Source organism: Fundulus heteroclitus, chromosome 1 (genome assembly GCF_011125445.2).
Source record: "Fundulus heteroclitus isolate FHET01 chromosome 1, MU-UCD_Fhet_4.1, whole genome shotgun sequence".
Classification (NCBI taxonomy): Eukaryota; Metazoa; Chordata; class Actinopteri; order Cyprinodontiformes; family Fundulidae; genus Fundulus; species Fundulus heteroclitus.
The window spans coordinates 13,934,552-13,940,709 of NC_046361.1; the positions used below are offsets into that span (position 1 = coordinate 13,934,552).

General features: G+C 35.8%; 1 protein-coding gene across 1 annotated transcript in view; it reads right to left on the reverse strand.

The window, feature by feature from the left end:
• Positions 1-4,283, reverse strand: part of sgk2a (serum/glucocorticoid regulated kinase 2a) — a 35,896-nt gene extending 31,613 nt beyond the window's left edge. Inside the window, exon 1 of the mRNA XM_036135692.1 lies at positions 4,155-4,283. The gene's annotated coding sequence lies outside the window, so the exon portion shown is untranslated. The remainder of the gene's footprint in view (positions 1-4,154) is intronic.
• Between the last annotated feature and the right edge of the window lie 1,875 nt (positions 4,284-6,158).

The following is a 6,158-nucleotide window of genomic DNA, read 5'->3' on the forward strand; positions in this document are numbered from 1 at the left end:
GAAAGAGACATGCTATCTAAGGACTCAGGGTAATTTCCCGGCAAGTTCTCCCATCCGCTTTGGACAGTTTTATATACACAACACACTTTTTTTTTCCTTTTGTCTATGGGTCAGAAGTTGTCCACAAAATACAAGTACTGATTCACACAGTTTAAAAAAAGAGGCAAAAACTACGACTGTGGGTTTGCTGAAGGCCCCAGATTGACATCGTCAGAGAAGGGGAGGACGAAGACCGCAGCTGGAGAAAAAAATAAACACAAAAGTGCATACAATTATCAAGCCAAAACATAAACGATCATCAAATGAAGGTATTCAAAAACTAAGCCTCGGGTCTTTTCTCCGCACTCTGCTGTTATGATGTTTATTACGCACTTTAGGACAAACCTAACAGCATCTTCTACACTGTTCCATCAATCCTACAAGACCATTCAATCTGAAAGACGTGTATAATAAGAATAGGCAATTATCTTGTCTCATTTGAGACAAAATAATTGCAACAAATGATCTTAATGAGATAAGTGGAAAAAATCAAATAGTCCGATGGTAAAAAAAAACAAAGATCTGAGTCGTACAGCTTGTTAATAAAAATGCTATAAGCTTAAACTTCCTAATCAAATGATCCTCCTTATCAAAAGAATGTTTCAATCATTGCTTTAACTAGTAATTCTGAGCTTTTTTTCTTTATTAAAAAGGTATGGTTCTAATAATCACAGCAAATATCATATCATGAATGTGTGAATAAACATACAAGCAGAAGAGTATTATAGGTTAGGTGCTCAAGACACCTGTTAAACAAAGGCGGTCTTATACCTTTATAGTGACGTGCATAAACCAATCAGCAGGCATCTTTCCAATAATCAAGTGCTCAAGCAGCACCTGGTTTAAAATAAAGATAAGACAATGAAGGGCAACTGGTTTATAAACGGTACAACACTCACCTTACAGTTGGCCATGTATTTGTTGTTCCTGTCTACCTGGAGGAATTGCCCGTTTTTTACCAAACCTGTTGGATGACAGACGGGGTTCAGTCAACAGTTCAGGATTAAAACATGCCTTCCACCTTTTTTCCTTCCATTAATCTCCTCTTCCTCAGCTCTAATTTAGATGAACCTGGAGGCCTCTCTTCCCTGGCTGTCTGAGTGTGCTCTGTGTGTATGATCGTCTGCTGACTCCTGTGTGACAGCCTAAGGATCCAGACCAACTAGAAGTTCTTGTTTCTAGGGAATGACATGGTGGGACAGCAGACAGACAATGAGGGACGTTGTTGGTTATATTGGGATAACAATGTGCATTCTTTCTTTTTGCTGTGGGGACATCAGAGTTTTCTTTTTAATATTGACTTTCCTGTATGAGCACATAATGTAGAAGATTACATTTTAATAATAATAAAATGAGGCGAGGGTTTTGTTTGGATTCTGTTAAGTGACCAGAAAATTACTAACAAGTTATGTAATGCCTCCTTAAGTGATGAGACACGGTTTACTTCTTTGTGGTTACAGTGCTTCTTGGAGATAAATCTTGTAATATTGGGACGCCTTTTTATTTCCCTTTAAACTGTGCCACATTTGGAACAAAATGCATTAGTGGGTTGAGCACCAAAGTCGAGTACGTGGGTTGTTCCCATAAAAAAACAAAAAAGTACCAAATCCCACAATATTCTGCTATTTTTATTAAATTGGATGTTTAAAGGTTAAAAACAACTAGACATATTGGCAATTTAACAATTTATTCATTTAACAAAAAGAAGTCTTATTATCGTAGTCCTCATGCTGGCCATCAACCTACCAATCACTTGTTTTGAGCTAACAGGGCTTTAAAGCCACAGATGGGAAGCTGAGAGGGGCGTGTCTGTGAAGCAGCTAACGTCAGGCTGGCTACCTGAGCAGACAGCCTGATTTATTACCTACAGTAGCTTGCTGTTCTTGTCTTACTCTATAAAGAGCAAAACAGCTAAAGGCTATTTTTTTTTTAGGGGGGATAGTGGCACAGGAGTTAGAGAGTTCGACCTGTAACAGGTGGGTTGCTGTTTTGGATGTACAGCAGCCTCACTTCTATCAGTCCGCCCCAGGGCAGCTGTGGCTACTAACACAGCTCACCACCATCAGGGTGTGAATGTCTCAATGACTAACTATAGTGTTAAGCGCTTTGGGGTTGTTGCACTTGATAAAGCGCTATACAAGTACAAGCCATTTACCATTTTACCATCCTATCCTGTGTAATGCACGTTTGCTTGTAAATTATTAATATATTTAGGGTGTTTATTGTATGAATATTGTGTTCTATAACAACTCATTATTTGTTTGCAACAAATAGTATTTTATTTGTTTAGTGACCTAAAAGAATCACTTTGTATTGTTGTTATAGATAACATTATTGTAACTGTAATAACCAATATGCTCTATCCTTTTTAGTAGACGTAGGAATAATTTTGCTTTTCTCTTTAAAGGCAATATTCTAAATTTCTGTATTTGTATTGTACACACGAGTGTAAATACCCAATATTATACACAGTGGATGGTAAACTACAGTGCTATGAAAAATAAGGCAAAAACTGATGTCTTCTATTTTTGTTCTCTATGTTGCCCTTAAATATTTCAGAGACAATTTAATATCCAACAAAGAGTAAATATAAAATCCACTTTTCAAATTATGAGCTCATTTATTAAAGTATTAAAGCTATTTAAACCGACTTGCCCTTCCTGTAAAAAAAACAATTGCCCCCATAAAACTAGAAACTGGTTATGTCGGTTATTGTGTTTAGGAGGACATCAAGTATTTGTTGCAACTGGAAATAAGTCTTTGATATCACTATGGAAAATGTTGACCCGCTCCGCTTTGCTGAATTCTTACAATTCACCCACATTAGAGGGTTTTTAAACAAAACTCTCCATAATTTTGGTAAGCCGGCTACTCCAATTAAGTGCGCAATTATAATTAACTTAAAAAGGTTTGGATAATTATTTGGACCCTGCTTTTTCTATTAACCTAGGCTAGCTTATCTCATATCAAAATTAGTTTTATAGCCCTGAACGTTTCAGTCTGACCAAAAAAAAGCAAAAACGGAAGAAATCTGTAAGAAAGCAAATCATTTTCCAATATCTGTTCACTTATGCATTCGCACGCACGCTGCCAAAACGAAAGGATAAAGTTGGGACAGGCAGGCTGGCGAAGCAAAGTCAAATCTATTTGGCCCCGGTTCAGCATTCCCTTCGACAGGGGCTCTGCAAATACCTCCAGCTACATGGAAACACGGCACATGGTGTTCTTGTCAGACGATAATGTAAATAAAGAAAGCTGAGCTTGATCCAATGAGACGGGTGTTGCTGTTAATAACACAATTTGTTTATGTGTTATCAGGAACTCGTCTGAAGATGTCACAGCCATGTCAAGGAGCATTATATTCTCTGGGAGCTAATAATTAACTCTGGTAGGACCTTTGTAACCTTGCAGATTTTGGATGTGGATAAAAACTATAATGTACACGGAAAATCAATCGGAGACTTGTACAAATTATAGCTTTTAAATGCAAGTGATCTAAAGATGATAATATGTTGTGCATAGATGAAATTAGCAATCAAATAGTATTAGGACTGTTATTGTCTTCACCGTACCATAACAACGTTATTTTAGGATATTGACATATTGATCAATAGATGTGATTTTACTCTTTTAATCTTACAGAAATAAACTAAACCTTGACAAATCACTCGTCTGTCTCCACAAAAATAAAATGAAAAAAACCTGCAATGGGGAATCTGGTTGGAAGAAAAAAAAAGACCGTGACATAATAATTTTGTCATAAAATATGTAAATAAAACATGAACCAGCGATTCTGATGCTACTGCATCTTCAACATCCGTCAGAATTGGAATAATATTTTATTAAAGGTTTAACAAACATGTCTTAGTTGACTAAACTGAAAAATGTTTAACAGCATAGCTGCAAGAGAGGCATGTGACATAGAAGCACAAGTAACCTGAAATAAATATACATTATTTTTAATTAAAGTACAGCTCAATGAGAACCATAATCTAATATAAATTATATGAGGAAAAGATAAAGTGTTTCATGTAGCCCCCAAAACATAAAACTCATGTTATAGAGGAGCAGAACAGACTCTATCTATTAGAAATAGTAATTTTTAGGCTCCCTACCTGTGTTGCAGAAGAGCAGATCAGTGTGATGGTCCTCTGCTGCTCAGCCAAGGACTCTGGGTAGACTGACAACAGAGCTCTGCCAGGGCTGCAGCAGGCTGACGCTCGTCTCGGAGTGTCTTTTTAATTTTAAAACAACAGGGAAGGTCAGCGGGTCGACTCCGACGCAGTGAATCATTGATGAAAAGTTACAGAGTTCAGAAAAGGGGCGGGGCACAGGCAGCAATGAAAACACATCTACACTTCCTGAGACTGCATGGATTTCAAAATAAGACAGCTTACAAGCCTAATTGTCAAAAACAAAACTATATATATATATATATATATATATATATATATATATATATATATATATATATATATATATATATATATATGTGTGTGTGTGTGTGTGTGTGTGTGTGTGTGTGTGTGTGTGTGTGTACTACATTTCTAAATGTTGTGTAGCCTATTATCAGAATAGCTATTATGACGTATTTATTAGCCGCAAGAGCTAGTTAGCCTAGCTTCACATAAAACCTCCCATGCTCTTAATAATAATAATAAGTTGTTAGTTTAGATAACAGTCAAATTTCAGTGGTTATGTGGTAAATTATGTTGTGCGATTCTTCAGTTAAACTAAGATAAACTTATTTAGTAGGTAATCTATTTACTGTTTCCAAGCTTTGTTAGCCTAGCTTTGCTAGAAGTGTAATTCCCTCATTTTTCACAACAGAATAAATGAGGGAAAGTCACATCTAACTGTACCTGAGATAGAATATAAAGCTGTAGGAAAATCTTAGATTTCTGTTTATAAATTAGTCCACAAACTATACTTACGTTAGGTTATAGTTTTGAGATAGGAAAAATTTAATCTAGAGAAAATGTGCAAAACATGAGTCAACTTTGGATGAACGGTTTATTAATTGTAGCAAACTACACCTGTGCTTTTTATTTTAAGAGTCGTCTATTTTTAATACATTTAGCCTAAACTTCACACAGAATTTCCCCATTGTGGGGCAATAAAGGTAGCCTATTTCTAAATAATAGGTGATCATATTCTTTTTTTTCTTTGTTTTGTTTTTCATAGACAACAAATATGTATAATGTGAATATAGGCAATGGTGTTTTAGCTTTTAGAGACAGTTGGCCCTGCTTGGCATAATATCAGAAGCCCAAAATCCCAATACATCATATCCTATACTAATAGTATATTTAGACTTCTGACTTTGAAGAAAGCAATATATGATCTTTTATAAAAGTGTATCATTATTCTTGGTATTTAACAAATGAAATTTGTTTCAGTAATTTAAACTAACTTACTAAAACTGGAAATTGTTTTGTTTTCTTTTAATGACAGACAGTGAGAAAACAAATGGTTATATGAGCGTATGCAAATATCTAGTTTCAACTGTATGTATAATTACATTATCATTAGAATTGTACAGTCAAGCTAAACATTATTTTCAATTGACATATCCAGAATACTCTTAATCCAACAGAGGGAAAAAAATATTTGAGCTGGGAAGAACGTGACCTAGTGATTTAGAATTATAAGAGCTCCTCAGCAGTAAATATGTAATGTGTTATGGTAACTATGCAACATCTACAACATCATGTTTTGTTAACATCTGGCTTTGACTATGGCAAGAGAAGAATTTCAATAGTTGATCAGGATATCACTATCGATCGTGTTCTTTTTATTTTTTCTTTTAACTGTGACACAAACCTTTAAGTCTTAATGCTGCACATAACCACAATACAGTCTTTGACATGTGTGACCTGCCATAACCAGGTCACACTTTGAGGCCCTTTAAGATTAAAATCTACAGATTCGCCACACAAACATCCAGCGCCCCGACAGCTTTGAGTCTGCAGCAACAGTTTATCAGCAACACCTGATGTCCTGGCTGCCGCTGTGGAACAAAATGATAAGCTATGAAGACCAAAAGGGCGTGAAAGGAGTTGTCACCGACCACAGCCAACTGTTGACGACAATATTGTCAATAGGGGGATATGATACAA